This window comes from Papio anubis, chromosome 19 (assembly GCF_008728515.1).
Source record: "Papio anubis isolate 15944 chromosome 19, Panubis1.0, whole genome shotgun sequence".
NCBI lineage: Eukaryota > Metazoa > Chordata > Mammalia > Primates > Cercopithecidae > Papio > Papio anubis.
This window is the reverse complement of record NC_044994.1, coordinates 47,444,729-47,460,681: the sequence shown is the minus strand read 5'-3', so window position 1 is coordinate 47,460,681 and position 15,953 is coordinate 47,444,729. Positions and strand designations below refer to the sequence as shown.

At 41.0% G+C, this 15,953-nt stretch overlaps 1 protein-coding gene across 8 annotated transcripts in view; it reads left to right on the top strand.

Moving 5' to 3' along the window:
* The first annotated feature begins 6,125 nt into the window (after positions 1-6,125).
* The window catches only part of CCDC68 (coiled-coil domain containing 68), a 66,663-nt gene continuing 56,835 nt past the window's right edge, over positions 6,126-15,953 (top strand). For 4 of the 8 annotated variants that reach the window (XM_021930133.2, XM_021930134.2, XM_021930132.2 and 1 more), the window contains exon 1: positions 6,126-6,293. The gene's annotated coding sequence lies outside the window, so the exon portion shown is untranslated. Of the gene's footprint in view, positions 6,294-6,340; positions 7,657-12,697; positions 14,795-15,953 lie in introns of those variants that run through there. The other 4 variants (XM_009192776.4, XM_031658844.1, XM_031658843.1 and 1 more) reach the window with 4 other exon arrangements.

The window sequence follows — 15,953 nt, the reverse complement described above, 5'->3', positions numbered from 1 at the left end:
ACGTCCCTCCTCCAAACTTAGAAATACCTGAATTTAGAATATACATCTCAACATTCATGTCTTCTTTCACCTTTCTCTATGAGTTCTTTACTTAGGGGTAAGGGATCACAGTGCAGAGAAAACTGTTATTTATTATTCCAGCTACTGTTAAGATAAAGTGAACCAAGCTCATCAACAGAAAGAAAGCCTTCAGAAATCAGAACTTAGTAACTCCAACTGGGTGCTTTGAAAAGGCATTTCCAACAGGATATTTAGTTTTGCTAAGAGACCAGCAATCATTTTAAATAATGATGTTCAGGGTTGACTTTTTGCTGGTTCACCTGGGTTCATACTCACCAGTTGTCTATTATGGCTGGCAGCTTTTCTGATTGGTCAGTACTACTGCTCAATCCATAGGTGCATATGCTGAATATCACTCTTGGTTACGTCTTGGTTTCTGTACCTATTATGTGAAAGGAGTCCTAGAAAAAGATTCACCTGTGTAGACAGACTTGTATATCAAGTAGACATTCATATATTGTTGATAGCGTTGGCTAATTATTTTACTAATGAACTCATTCAATAACCAGAGTTTCAGTTCCTACAATATTGTTTTCCCTTCCTTTCTTAGCAGAGATGGACAAGAAAAATGTATTTCCTGTACTTCTTGTTTGTTACTCAAGGCTTGCTTACACCTCTCTGCTTTACCTCCCACTAGTCTCCTGTGGTTTGGGTGGACTGATCTGCTTGGTAGATTCTCAGTCTGCCTGAACATTGACTTGTTTTGGTGCCTTTAACTGTGTCTGACCTTTAAAGGCTTCCATGTTTTCCCAAAATAACGTGGTAATTATTCTCAAATCTTGAGGCCTTCCCTAGAACACCAACTAAAGTCAGTACTTTCTTTTAGTTTTCTGGTTCTTAGTATCTTCACTAATACTCAGTGATGATTTATTGCTTGAAAATATTTTAGCTTATTACATAAGTGCATTTATAGGTATTTTTCTGTGCATATATGTGATCTACCCATTTAAAGTGCAAACTCCTTGAAATTTAAAATTGTAAAATGGACCCCAACACTTAGCATATCAGCTGTGAAGTGTGTAGAATAGATGGAGTTTTGTCCTAAGCTTGTGAGAGACATTATGTATAGGGTGTTTTTCCTAGCAATCAGCTCCATTGTGAGCCCGGAGCTCAAAATGCAAGACTTGTGGGGCTCATAGAGTTAAATTTCAATGCTGTAACTTCCATATTTGCATTCCCTTTTCCTTCCCACAAGTCGCAGAAAGTGTAGAAAGACTGTAGGTATGGGAGAGGAGGAAGAAGTTGGAAAATTATCCAATACCAGGAACTCCTTAGGGTGGCATTATGGAGGCATCACAGGAATGTGAGAGGACAGGAGGGAAAGGCAGGCAGAGGCATGACCAAAAAAGTGATGGGAGCATGCCTCCTTTATAATTTTGCAAAGCCTTCTTGATTTTGTGCCTTAAAAATGAAATATTTCATAACGAAACCTAATTAATGTTTGAATTATGACCTGACCTATGGGGACAAAAGTATGGTAGGCAGAATAATGCCCTCCTGCAAAGAAGTCCATGTCCTAATCCTCAGTCCTTGTGAATATGTTATCTTATGTGGCGAAGAGACTTTGCAGATGTGATGAAGTTGAGGATGTTGAGATAGGGAGATTATCTTGGGTCATCTAGTTGGTCTTAATGTCATCACAAAGGTCCTTACAAGTGAAAGTGGGACAGAGTCAGGGGGAAGTGTGCTGCTGGTTTTGAAGGTGTAGAAAGGGGCCATGAGTGGAGAAATGCAGACAGCCTCTACAAAAGGCTGGAAAATGCAAGGGAATAAATTCTCCCCAAGAGGCTCCAGTAAGGAACAGTTGATTTTACCCTGGTACCATGACATATTTCTGACCTACAGAACTTTATAACAAAAAATATGCATTGTCGTAAGCAGCCAAGTGTAGTTATTTGTTACAGTTCCTACAGAAAACTTATAGAAAAGCAAATGCAGTGCATCAAGCACTTTATGGGAAGACCTAAGTGGGACACCCAACATAAACTGGGGAGCTCAGGGAAGGTTTCCCTATACATAGGAAATAAATGGAAAAGGAGTTTCCAGGTCAAAGAGGAGGAGAAAGAACATTCTGGTCTATGGAGTCAGGGTAGGGGTGAGACAAGAGCAACAAAAGGAATAAGGTAAGAAACAAGAGTTGGTTTGGAACACCACAAATCATCCAGCCTTGTTGAAAAACAATGTGGCAAGAGATGAAGCAGGAGAGGTGGACGGGGGAGAGCAGAGCAAATTCTCTCCCTGGGGAAGGGTTTAGGTTTTCAATAAGAGCTCATGGGGAGGCAATGAAATGTTTTAAAGAATGGTGTGTGTTTGTGTTTGTGTGTGTGTGTATGTGTGTGTGTGTATGTGCATGTGTTAGAGGACGGAATGACAGTAAAATTTGCATTTAAAATTACACTAAATATGTGTGTGTGTATAGACACACACACATATATTTTAAATGCAAATTTAAAATAATATTAAAATAAAATAATTTTAATACATTTTAAATGCAAATTTTAAATAAAATAAAGTTGCACTAAATACACACACACACATATACACAAAACTTTCCCTTTCAGCAAATAATCCCTGAACAGAAGTAAACAACAGTGATTTCAAATATGAACCTGGGTCCAAATGCCACAAGCCACAGGCTCTCAATATCACAAGGCAGGGTGTTAGATTTACAGTTAGACTCTCTTTCAACGTGGGTGACAATTCGTAGTGTTCTTCAGGAGGGGAGACTGCATCTGCTGCTTTCTTCTGCACCCTCAATCCCTCCTCTTTTTAGTGGAGTGAGTAGGAGAGGGATTTATTCAATGAGGGCACCCTGGGTGGTTTGGGGATGCTTTAGTCCCCACCTAATCTCTATCAGACCCAACCAAAGCCACTCCAAACATTATGTAATAGTAATACTTTTCCTTAATGTGGATAATCTTAAAAGTGAGAAGATATACAGCTCTAGAAAAATTTTAAATGGTTTGTACATATGCTGTCATAAAAATAATAATCAAAGCAACAGCTGTAAGAGAAATCCATAAACATCAATCCCCACCTCATCCCTAACCCCCCAATATCCAACCTCTGAGAAACACCACTGGAGTTTTAAGTTAATAAATAGTTTATAGATTCTCCTGAGCTTCCCTCTGGAGGTTGCCAATATATTGTGACTCCACACTCTCATGAATTCTGAGTTTTCTCTGCTTCCCTCCACAAAAGATTTATTATAGTTACCGAGGGAATAGTCTATTTGCAGAACGATGAAATAAAATTATGATTTCATTCTAATTAGAATGACCACTTTCACTTAAAGCCTCCCCTCTCCCCACAGAAATGTACACAAGAATCTCAACTTCATCTCTGACCTTGTCAATTTCTTCTGGGATACTGTCTTAGTTCCAGGGGCTGTAACAAAATAACATAGACTGGTGTTAAATTGGCTTAAACCAGTTATTTATTTCTCACAGTTCTGGAGGTTGGGCAGTCCAAGATCAAGGCACTCGGAGATGTGGTGTCTGTGGGGGCCTGCTTCCTGGTTTGCAGATAGCTGCTTTCTTGCTGTGTTCTCACATGACAGAGATCTCATCTCTCTTTCTCCCCGTCTCTTTATTTGAGACAGAGTCTCACTCTGTTGCCCAGGCTGGAGTTCAGTGGTACACTCTCAGCTCACTGTAGCCTCTACCTCTTAGGCTGAAGTGATCCTTTCACCTCAGCCTCCTGAGTAGCTGGGACTCCAGGAGTGTGCCACCATGCTCAGCTAATTTTTGTACATTTTGTAGAGAGGAGGTTTTGCCATACTGCCCAGGCTGGTCTCAAACTCCTGGACTCAAGCGATCCACCTGCCTTGGCCTCCCAAAGAGGTGGAACTGCAGGCATGAGTCACCATTCCCAGCCTTTTGTCTCTTCTTAGAAGGGTACTAAAGCCCATTCATGAGTGCTCTACCTTCATGACCTAATTACTTTCCGAAGAGCCCACTTTCACCACCACATTGGGGATTAGGATTCCATTATATGAACTTTTATGGGGGAACACAAACCATTCAGTCCATAGCAGATATGGTGAGACTTAGGTATGAAATGTTTTCCTTTAACTTTTACTTTTGTTGCCATCTTTGTTAAAAATAGTTGAAAGATAGAAAATGACTTAGCTCTGCAGTTCTGGAGGACTCACTGGTACTCCACTGCATCCTGTGTTTACCCAGCTCAACCCAAGCTAATGGAGAAGTAGATTTCCTTCTCCAGGAAGGGTCAAGGCCAGGAAGAGAGGTGGACAGGTCTCAGAAAGCAGGCGGTGTCAAATACTGAGCAAAAGCCAAGCTCAGAAGGAGGAAATGTAGTGTTTATGGAACCAACTTGCAAATGCAAACATGAGCGAACCAAGGCAATGTAACAAATGATCCTCAACAGCTGGATTTCTTCAGTGCTGAAACTTACAATAAACATCCATGGCTATCTTTGCAACATGATTTGTCTGTAAATATACATACATCTATTTAATAGAACCACAAGGATTAGTTAACAAAAAAAATTGCCTAAGAATCATCAACTTTCACTTCTCCAATTGGGTCACAATCTACAAGTTAATCTGTTAGTAAAAAAAAAAATAAATAACTTTTCTCTCTAATTGTGGTGGGAATCAGTAATTGTAGGATTCCCAGGAAGATTCTGAAAAGCCCTTGGATATTGAAGGATTTGGATTGCAGTTTTCTCAATCTGTTAAATGTTGAGGAGGGGGGTGGAGAAAATACACCCTTTTTTCCCCCCACAATCCTAAAAGTTTATGAACTTTCAGAGAGACACAGGAGCCAACCTGAAAGAGTTCCCAGTGGTCAAAGCTGGAACCATCTGAGCAACAAAATTAATAATGTAGTATTGAATTCTAGCCAAAAATATAAAATAAATATACATGGGTCCATATTGACATAACAAATACTGAAATAAATGATTGAATAAACAAGAGAGATGGAACAAATCTTCCTTACAGAATAATTCTAAATAATAATATATGGATATTCCCTCCTCTGGGATGGAGTTTAATCTTGCCCTCATCTTGAGTGTGGGTTCAATTGAATCATGCCATTCAGAGTAGAGTGTATGGAAAGAGAAAAACAGCTTTGCAGTACAGAAACCTGGCAGACACAACCTTAACTAAGGGATCAAGGTCAAGTCACCAGTGATAAGTCACGTGGCCATCGTGCCATCGTCCCTGAGAGGATGAGATGGGGAAGGCACTTCGTCTCTGAGGCTTTCCTCCCCCAAGTCTCATCATGAGAAGAAAACAGTAGACAACACCCACATGAGTGGGTGTCGAGGTACCCCCACAAAACTATACCTTACCAGAATACTTTATCACAATACTTTACTAGAATTCCTTACAGCTGTCGAAGTCAAGAAAAGACAGAGAAACTATTATGAATTAGAGGAGACAAAAGACACAGGAAGTTAAATGCAGCATGGTATCCCGGCCGGGATCCTGAAAGGGAAAGGGGTTAGCCTAAAAGCTAGTGACAGCTACATCAAGTCTGGAGTAGTGTTAATAGTGGCAGATCAATGTTAATTTCTTTTTAAAAATATTTTTAGTAGAAATGAGGTCTCGCTGTGTTGCCCAGGCTGGTCTCGAACTTCTGAGCTCAAGCGATCCTCCTGCCTGCCTTGGCCTCTCAAAATGCTGAGATTACAAGGCGTGAGCCACCGTTCCGGGCCCAATGTGAATTTCTTAGTTTTGACAAATGTGCCATGGTTGTCGAAGCTGTAGGCATTAGGAGACACCGACCGAGGGGTATATAGAGGACTCTCTCTACTATCTTTGCAACTTTTTTGAGTTCCAAAAGAAAGTTTTTTTAAAAAATAACAAAAAAATGCACTTGTACGCCATAAATTTATACTAAAAACAATAAAATCAAAAATTATTTAAAAAACAACAAAGTTTATAAACTTAGGGTGCAAATAGAAACTTCTTGAAAAGCAGCAGCCGATCCCCTCCCCCAACCCGCCTGTACAGCACCCTAGTGAGGGGTGTGAGGGTCACAGCCTGGCTCTCCCGCGATGGGCGGGCGCGTCCAGCCGCGACTCCTCCCCGGAGCCTCACCGGCGCCGGACTCTGCCCTGGGCGCGCCCCGCGGGGCGGAGCCAAACCTGCGGGCGGTGGCGGCTGCACTCCCAGGACCCTGGCAACCGACCCTGGCCCCAGGGCCCGATCACCCAAGGGAGGAGCAGCACCGGGACCCCGTGCCGGCTGGGCGCCCCCCAAGGTAGGCGAGTCCGAAGGTAGGGATCTTCGGGCCGGGTCCCTGCGGCGCGCCCCCGCATCCCCTCCAGGTATGTGGGTGTCCAGGTGCCTTTCCAGCGGCTTTCCCAGCGGAGCTCCTGGCATCAAAGACATTTCCTGTAAAAGGGTCCTTGGTGAAGAGGTAATCCTTCCTGAAAACCTAGGTTCTGGGCTCGAATTTCCTGGGCGAGAAGTTTTTTCTCCACTGGGAAGAGTTACTTTTTTTCCGCAGAGAGGAACCCCTACTTAACCCGGCGCACACCTGATTATTTATTTAGGTTGTTGTTATACAATCCGTTTGTCAGGGGTCCCCGCGATTTCTGCCTGCTAATTTCAGAGGCTGCGGAGAAAAGCCCTGCGGTAAACGCCCTGACCTGGGAACTCCAGCGTGGTGACTTTGACAGGTCACTGCGCTCGTATTTTTTAAACAGCAGAGATGAATGAGGGTGGCTGTCTTCATTCATTTGCCCGGGCTTCCGCAGCTGCAGGTGTAGTTAAAAGAACAGCCCATTGCTTGACCGTTTCCTTCATGTTGAGTAGGCATCATGAGATTTTAGAGCTGGAAGTTACAGAGTGCTAGGCAGCTAGACAAAGGAACACTTATCTTACTAAAGACTAGTATGGGACCGTGCAGGTGTAGTTTTTAGACTGGATGATAACATAGCTGTGAAGTTTCAGCCTTTTTGGAAGTGAAGACAAAATTGAATATAAGGATCAGAAAAAGCAACAAGCCCTGAAGCTAACTGAAGCTGCGTCTGTTCCCCATTATATTCTAATTGTTTTATTTTAGGAATCAAAACCTCTTTTACTTTCTTGGTGTATATAGATCGGATGAAGTGTCAGAATACAAAAAGGAATTATTCTGTGTTTGTGATAGAGAGGAGATAATCTGCCCTTTTGATTTTACCTAATGCTATTAAATATTCAGAGCTACTGAAGTCCGGTTTTCCTGAAATGTGAGCTGGGCAGGAGTGTCAGGTACCCTGGCAGACACAATTGGTGCTGTTGTTACGCTTTTCCCCTGCTGCCCACTTCCTTCTCCACCGCACTCCCAGTTTGAGTGAAGGCCCTTGACACAGAGGAATTTCTGCCCAAGGCAGGGAGTGTCCCCGTGTGGTTCCTCAAATGTTTACAGAAAGAATGAAAACAACTATACTTCCTGGGACCCGGGCTGACGTCACAAGGCCAACGTCATAAGAAGGTTCTTACCTCCTGTTATTTACAAAATAAATTGATCCCTTGTCCTAACTAGAGACTTTTGAAATTAATACTGATGCTATTTTGTGAATTACGGATAGGCATGTTATTTGTTAGCTTATTTGTTTACAGTGTGCTCAACACTGAAGGTGAGTTGTAATCCAAATTTTGGCCAAAGCTAAAAAACGTAAGCTAGATTTAGACAAAGCTGAAAAATGAGGTGTATGTTTGCTTGGAATAATGACTGAAAAGGGAAATAACTGAAGATTTTGGTGGGAATGTAAAAGTCTTTTAAAGTAGTAGTTTCTCATCTTTTGAACTGAGATATTTACATCAAAATTATATGGCTATTTATTGACTGAAAATATTTCATAATGGCAAAATTTTACCATGAATTTACTAACATGTTTAAATGAATGTCATTTACTAAGCACAAAAACAGCCATTTATGTGGGTTTGGAAAACGAGAGAGAGAGAGAGAGATTGTGTGTGTGTGTGTATGTACATTCAGTTTTAGAAACTATTTGGTGCATCTGTAAATTTGTGGGCCTATTCATGTAATCACTAAAACAATATTTATTGAGGGCACTGTGTTCTGTGTGAGAGAACCAGATGGGAGGGGAAGAAGGTCTGGGCCAAACACAGCCCTGTGTAAATAAGACACAGTTCTGTCCTCCTGGAATTGACCACATTGGAGTCCTCCAGGCCACCCCAAGTCAAGGCCATAGATTTACAGACCACAATGATCCATTCAATTTCGACCGTGACTGAAACCAGATTAGTTTCGAATCACATATTTCCTTAAATTGATTTAAATAGTCAAATCTAAAAATGACAGAGGAGCTTGTGTGTTATTCTGGTCAGTGGTTTTCTCTTTTGTTTAGGTTGGGGAAGAACTTAGGAATCATGTGTTTCAGGCTTAATGCTATGAAATATTAACTTAAAATAGCTAAGTATCAATTTCATGCAAATTAAATAAAAACTAAACTTGTAGTATGGATGACAATAATCTAGAGACAAAAATTAATAAACAAAAAATTTAAAACGGAAAAAAAATCTGTCCATTAAATTATTTTTTTGCTATAAATTAGAAAAATATGACTATAATTAGATTTTCCCCCCTGGAGGAAGACAGCATCTTTATTCAAGTTATTCTTACTTTTCCTTCTGTTTTTTTTTTTTAACAACTTTATTGGAGATATAATTTACGTACCATGAAATATATCTAAGTGTTTCAATGATTTTTGGTAAATTTATTGAATGGTGCAACCATTAGCACAATCCAATTTTATATCATTTCATCATTCCCCAAACATCCCTGGGACCTGTTTGCAATCACTCACCATTCTTACCCCAGCCCCAGACAACCCCTAGTCTATTGTGTCTGTTTAGATCTGCCTTTTCTGGACATTTCATACAGATGGAATCGTACAATATATAGTCTTTAGCATCTGGCTTTTTTCAGTTAGAATAGTGGTTGAGATTTATTCAGGTTGTCACATGTATCTGTAGTTGGTTCCTTTTTATTGCTTGACTAGGGTTTATTCCATGCCGTGGCTATGCCACATTTTGTTCACCATTTAGTAGACGTTTATGCAATTACATTTGCATGGTAAAACAGATACGTTGGTGCAGCTTCCATGGTAGCATAATGTGAGAATAACTGATGTGAGCTAGCCTCTTATTTGGTGCTTTGACTCTCTTCTATGATAATTTTAAATATGAATGCCAAGAGTTAAACATCCAGGTTCCTATTAAGCAGTGGTGTTTTCTGCGTATAACTGTCTAGAGAACAAACCAACATTAAGAACTTCTTAACTTGGCCGGGCACAGTGGCTCACGCCTGTAATCCCAGCACTTTGGAAGGCCGAGCTGGGCGGATCACGAGGTCAGGAGTTCGAGACCAGCCTGACCAATATAGTGAAACCCCATCTCTACTAAAAATACAAAAACTAGCCGGGCATGGAGGCATGCGTCTGTAATTCCAGCTACTCAGGAGGTTGAGGGAGGAGAATCGCTTGAACCCAGGAGGCAGAGGTTTCAGTGAGCCGAGATTACACTATTGCACTCCAGCCTGGGTGACAGAGCGAGACTCGTCTGAACTTCTAACTTTCTCCAGCAATTTGGGAGGCTGAGGCGGGTGGATCACCTGAGGTCAGGAGTTGGAGACCAGCCTGGCCAACATTGTAAAACCCCTTCCCTACTAAAAATATTTTTTTAAAAATTAGCTGTGTGTGGTGGCGTGTGCCTGTGATCCCATCTCCTCGGGAGGCTGAGGTAAGAGAATTGCTTGAGCCTGGCAGGTGGAGGTTGCAGTGAGCTGAGATCTCGCCACTGCACTCCAGCCTGGGCAACAGAGCGAGACTCTGCCTCAAACAAACAAACAAACAAACAAAAAAGAACTTCTTAACTTTGCAAGAACATTGACTTTTGGTATACCACTATTAGGAATCAGGAAACTGGAATAGCAGTTTCCCTCCAGAATTGTTTTCTTATATATCTCCATTGACCTTCCTTTGTGCTATTATGGCAAATGCATTTTGGGGGTGGGGTCGGGTCATGTTTGATAACTTATGCTTAAATATCCTCTTAGGGAGATTTCTGTAGTTGAACAGAAATCCTTTTATAAAAATCTAGTCAGTTCTGTGAGCCTAAAAAGAAGACAGTGTCTCTCTGAATGCCTTTAAGTTCCTACTCAAATTGCAAGTTTCTTTTGGGGGAAAAAAAAGAGCATCAAAATAACTTGAGGTCTGTTTTTGTGTGTATGTGTGTTTCAAGACAGGGTCTTATTCTGTCACTCACGCGGGAGTGCAGTGTCAGGATCCTAGCTCACTGAAGCCTCAAACTCCTGGGCTCAAGTGATCCTCCTTCCTCAGCTTTCTGTATGGCTGGGACTACAGGAACGTGGCACCACGCCTAGCTAATTAAATTTTTTTTTTCACAGATGAGGTATCACTGTGTTACACAGACTGGCCTCCAATTCCTGGCCTTAAGCAATCCTTCCACCTTGGCCTCCCAAAATGCTGGGATTACAGATGTGAACCACTGTGGCCAGCTTTAGAAGTCTATTTTACGGGCAATTTAGAATGCAAAAGATTTTTTTTTAACATCTACAATTTGAAAAGAAGATAATGTAGGTTAAATAATATAGTTTTCCAAAGCTGAATGTCTTCATTTGCAATACATTTTTTTCTGCTGGAAATGTCAAAACAGCTTCCTAAAACTCCTAGGTGAGAATACTACTACTGTTTTGATGATCTCTGTGTGATTGGATGGAGTAATCAATCTCGACTGGTAATATACCTTTGTTTCCTTGATAAGGATTTTTAAAATTCTAAAACAAATGCATTTTTTTTTAGCCTTATACTGATGATTTTATACCAAGTATCTCCTAAGAGGTATTTACCATCTACAGGAATCCACCTTCGTCATTCTCACTTTCAAATACTCTAGGGATCAGATTAGGGCGGAGACATTCACCAAGCTATGTTGGTTTATCAAGAGAAAGAAGGCTTGATTGGTATTGAAGTGTAAGCACCTGCTATTTATTTTGATGAGGTCACTTATGTTGTTGTGATCTGATACAAGGAACTTAGTTTTACCCAAAGTGGGAGGCTGCCTCTGGCACTTCTGTCTTTCTATAAACACCTGGAATTTGGTAGGACGCTGCTCTTGGATACGTCAAACATCTTCATGGTGTGGGAGGGTGGGCGACGGTATTGATGAAAAGTAGGGTCATGGCTGGGCTTGGTGGCTCACGCCTGTAATCCCAGCACTTTGGGAGGCTGAGGTGGGTGGATCGCCTGAGGTCAGGATTTTGAGACCAGTCATAGGCAACATGGTAAAACTCCATCTCTACTAAAAATACAAAAATTAGCCAAGTGTGGTGACATATGCCTGTAGTCCCAACTACTCAGGAGGCTGAGGCAGGAGAATCGCTTGAACCTGGGAGGCGGAGGTTGCAGTGAGCTGAGATTGAGCCACTGCACTCCAGCCTGGGTGACAGAGTGAGACTCTGTCGAAAAAAAGAAAAGAAAAGAGAAAAGTAGGGTCCTGGCTGTTTCAGACCCTGAATAAGTAGACATTTTCATCATTGATCCAACAGTGTATATGCAGATGGACAAATATGAAGAATGAAAACATATTGTGATCTAGAAAGCTATTAGAAAAGGAATGGATAGATGAGAAAAAAAGTTCTAGGTTCATGAATTAGATTTAAAGTTTGTTGGAAATATTCTTATATTTCCTATGTATTATTACATATTTCCTTCTACTTTATCACCTTTAATAAACAGGCTTTCCTTGTTTCTGTCATACTGAATGCTAAGTTTAATTGACTAGTCACGTAGCATGAGCTAGAATCAGCAGCCCAGTTGCCTGTTGTTTTTAACAACACTGATTCCATTGCTATCTATCTATCTCTCTATATGTGTATATATATAGATATATATATTTGATCATTTATACTGTTTTGGGGGTCAAGAATTTGAATGAAGAAAAACAAATCCAATTAATTTTGGCTTCCAGTTACTTCTGATAAAATCAGTGGAGGTTCTTGGATTTTGAAATCTCAATTGTGCATTGCTTTTTCTAGATCCTGCCAGATTACTAATTTTTTAAATAACATGTACAAATTCATCTTTTTCAGTGTAGAGTATTGTAAGTTTTGGGAAATTGTTATAGTCATAGAACCATGATCACTAACAAGATATATTCCCCCACCCCAAAGTCCTACGTATTCCTTTTGTAGTCAACCTGTCTCCCACTGCCAGTCCCAAGTAACCACTAATCCCTTTTGATTCCTACAGTTTTTACTTTTCTAGAATGTCAAATAGATGGAACCATAGAATATGTAACCCCTTGAATTTGGCTATTTCAGTTAGCATGATGCATTTGACACTTATCTATGTTGTTGTGTGTATCCCGTAATTCATTCCTTTTTTTTTTTTTGAAACAGTCAGACTCTGTCACCCATGCTGGAGTGCAATGGCACAATCTCAGCTCACTGCAACCTCTGCCTCCTAGGTTCAAGCGATTCTTGTGCCTCAGCCTCCTGAGTAGCTGCGATTACACACATGCCCCGCCACAACTGGCTGATTTTTGTATTTTTAGTAGAGATGGGGTTTCGCCATGTTGGCCAGTCTGCTCTCGATCTCCTGACCTCAGGTGATCAGCTCGCTTCGGCCTCCCAAAGTGCTGGGGTTACAGGTGTGAGCCACTGTGCCTGGTCCATTCCTTCTTAATGAGGAGTTGTATTCACCTGTTGGTGAACATTTGAATTGTTTGCAGTGTTTGGCAATTATGAACATTTGTGTGCAGGTTTTATGGAATATAACTTTTCATTTCACTTGGATAAATACCAAGGCAGAGGATTTCTGGGTTGTATACTATGTATTTAACTATATAGGAAACTGCCAAGCTGTTGTCCACAGCAGCTCCACATTTTCCATCCCCATCAGCAACAGACAGGAATTCCACCTGTTCCACATCCTCACCAGAGCTGTTATGGTTTCTCTTTTTCCCTTTGTTGGATAGTTTTTTAAATGACGTAAATTACGTTCAAGCTAAAATAATCCAGGACAAGCTCAGAAAACTGTAGGTATTTTATAAGTTCCTGGGCTTTTCACTTCTAAAGTATTTTATAGAGCCACAAATGACATTTTCTAAAAGGACATCACGTAAATGTTGCAAGTGACTGTGACATATGTCATTGACCTCAGCTTCCTTTTATATTTTATTGACTGGCAAGTGTTAATCAGGTTTTGGGGTGACTTGTTAATAGAGAAGTTCAAGTCAGGAGGAACAATTGGCTGATGGGGTAAGGAAGGAATTGTGAGGGGAAAACTAAGCTTGGGAACTGACACTTTCAAATCATGTCCTACAAGCAAATGTCCACAATAAGTTGTGAGTATAAACATTATGTTTCAATATTAATTTAATGTGCATGAAGTCAGATACTCCATTAAGCACTTTTCATGCAATATCTCATTTAATCCTCACATAACTCTGAGAAAGTTGGCATTCTCATCTGAATTTTTCTGTTGAGGAACCGAGGCTTAGGAAGTTTAAATCATTTTCCAGGACCTCTCAGCTGATGAGGAAGTAGAACAGAGTCTTGTAGGCAGAACAACTGAGTGCAAATCCCTTGTTTTTAAGCCATGCAGCCAAACTGCCTTTGTTCATGGAGTAAATCGACTGGGACAACAGCATCTGTTCAGGCTCCTGAAGGACACACCTGGGACCTCCCATCAGGAGTTCTGTGACTGTTACTTAGTGACCTACTTTGGAAAACTTTGATTCTTCAGCTATCTTGGGCCCAAGAAGTTGAAGCTTAGAAATTCCTTCAGAATGTAGCGGAGGCAAAGTGGTAAGTTAGAAGGAGCTAGCAGACTCCTGAGAAAGAGCCAGACAACTCGTGGCTTGGGATCCAATGGCCACCAACTAGTTATCTTTGTTTATGTTGTTGAGCCTTGTTTCTTCATCTGCAAAATGGGAATAATAATGCCAACCTCTCAGGGCATATGTGAGAAGTATTAGAGAGAGCATACCCTACCGGGCATACAGTCCTCACTTAACAAATCCTGGCCCCTGCTTCCCACTCTTCTCCAGATGGGAAGGGATGCGTGTGCTTTGCACCTTTTTGCAGTTTAGTTGCTGAACTGAACATTGGCTGAAACTTTCAGCTGTTTTTCAATGCTTCAAATTATGCCAGTGAACTATGAGGATAGACTATTTCATGAAAAAGACATCTGAATTTGGGGTCAACCTATTTGTGTTCAGTTGATGAGGTTCTTATAACCCTGAAAATCTTACATCTTTTTTTGTGCCTTATTGCATTATATATATATATACACACACACATATATATATACACACACACACTGAAGATAATAACTATAACACAGTGTCGTAATGATTAATTTGGCAATATGTGAAAAATTATTTGGCAAGTGGCACATGTTTTGTCAATAGTATGTATTTGTATGTTGTGTTTACACCAATATTTCATTTTTCCTCCAAAATAGCTTTTATCTTATATCTAAGAATTTTCTGTAGCACTGGCTATAATATATGTGGATATACAAATGAGTAGCATGCAGTTGAATAAAATTAATTCTACTTAGCAAAAGCTTAGATTCTTATTTGAAAACAGAACTTGGGTACAGTGTAACATACATGTCTTTTGTATACTGTGTGTCATTTTCAGGTAAACTGCACAGTCACCTGAGATTTAGCCAGCTGACACTGGATGTCACCATTGTGCTGTGTAAAGTAGCTGCAGAACAGGTGTGCTATTTAGTATTCAGGGCACAGTTAGTCTTATCAAAGGTTTGGAGATATGTTTGCTGTTTTCCCTCATATAACCAAATTATCCTTGTGGCACTTTTGTAGTAACTTACTTTTTCAGTTTCTAATATTCAAGCTCTATAAAATAGTGATCAAAAATGAACAAATAATCCCTTAGAACCAGGAAACGAAAACCTGAAAACTCAGAAACTGTACTGAAACCAAGCAGGGCTCTTGATTGCAATCCGGAGTAATTGATTCTGGCTGACTTAGTAGAAGAAGAATTTACTGAGAGGATATAGAGCAGCTACTGGAATTGATGGGAATGTTGAAAAACTAGGTTTGGAAAATGGGAAGATCTCATATACTAGGTCACCAGTGAAATCAGGTTGTGGGATGAGGAGTTAGGGTCCTCCTGACATAGCCACTAGCCACTGACCACTGGATACTGCCACTGAATTTGCTGCTACTTGAAGCACCACTCTGTGTCACAGACCCCTTCCCTTTCCTGAACAATGACTGGATTTCCACTGCCTCCAGCTCCAACCAGCCAGATGGCCATTCCCTGAGTTGCACTTCCAGCGGGAGCTCTCATTTGGCTGATTCTAGGTGTTGTCCCTATGCCCTAGCTCCAAGGAGTGAGCATGAACAAGAGACCTTTCCTGCAAGACTCATACAGACGGTGCCTCAGCATATCTGGGAAGGAGATTCAAGCACTAGCTAGCCAAAACCTGCCAGACATCCAGCATAGTGCTTTTCAATCAGCAGACCCCAGATGTGAGTGGAGAATACCTCTGTGTGGTCAATCAGATTTTGTTGCCCCTTCTCTGGGCTGACCTGGGGTCAGTTGTTTACACCTTGCAGTACCTGGCAGCTTCACTCTTGTCTTTGCCTCAATCCTGGGGGATCCATAATAGCAACAGCTAAGCCTGTTTTAATGTGGCCAAGGAGACAACTCCTTAGGCAAACTGGAAGTCTCAAAAAGTTTAGGTCAAAAAGAAAAAGGTCTTGCAACATTAAAAGAAAAGAAAATGGTAGACTTTGCTGTGTGCCGTGGTTTCCTTAGAACACTACTCTAGTGACCGGGTGCCATGACTCATGCCTGTAATCCCAACACTTTGGGAGGCCAAGGTGGGTGGATCACTTGAGGCCAGTAATT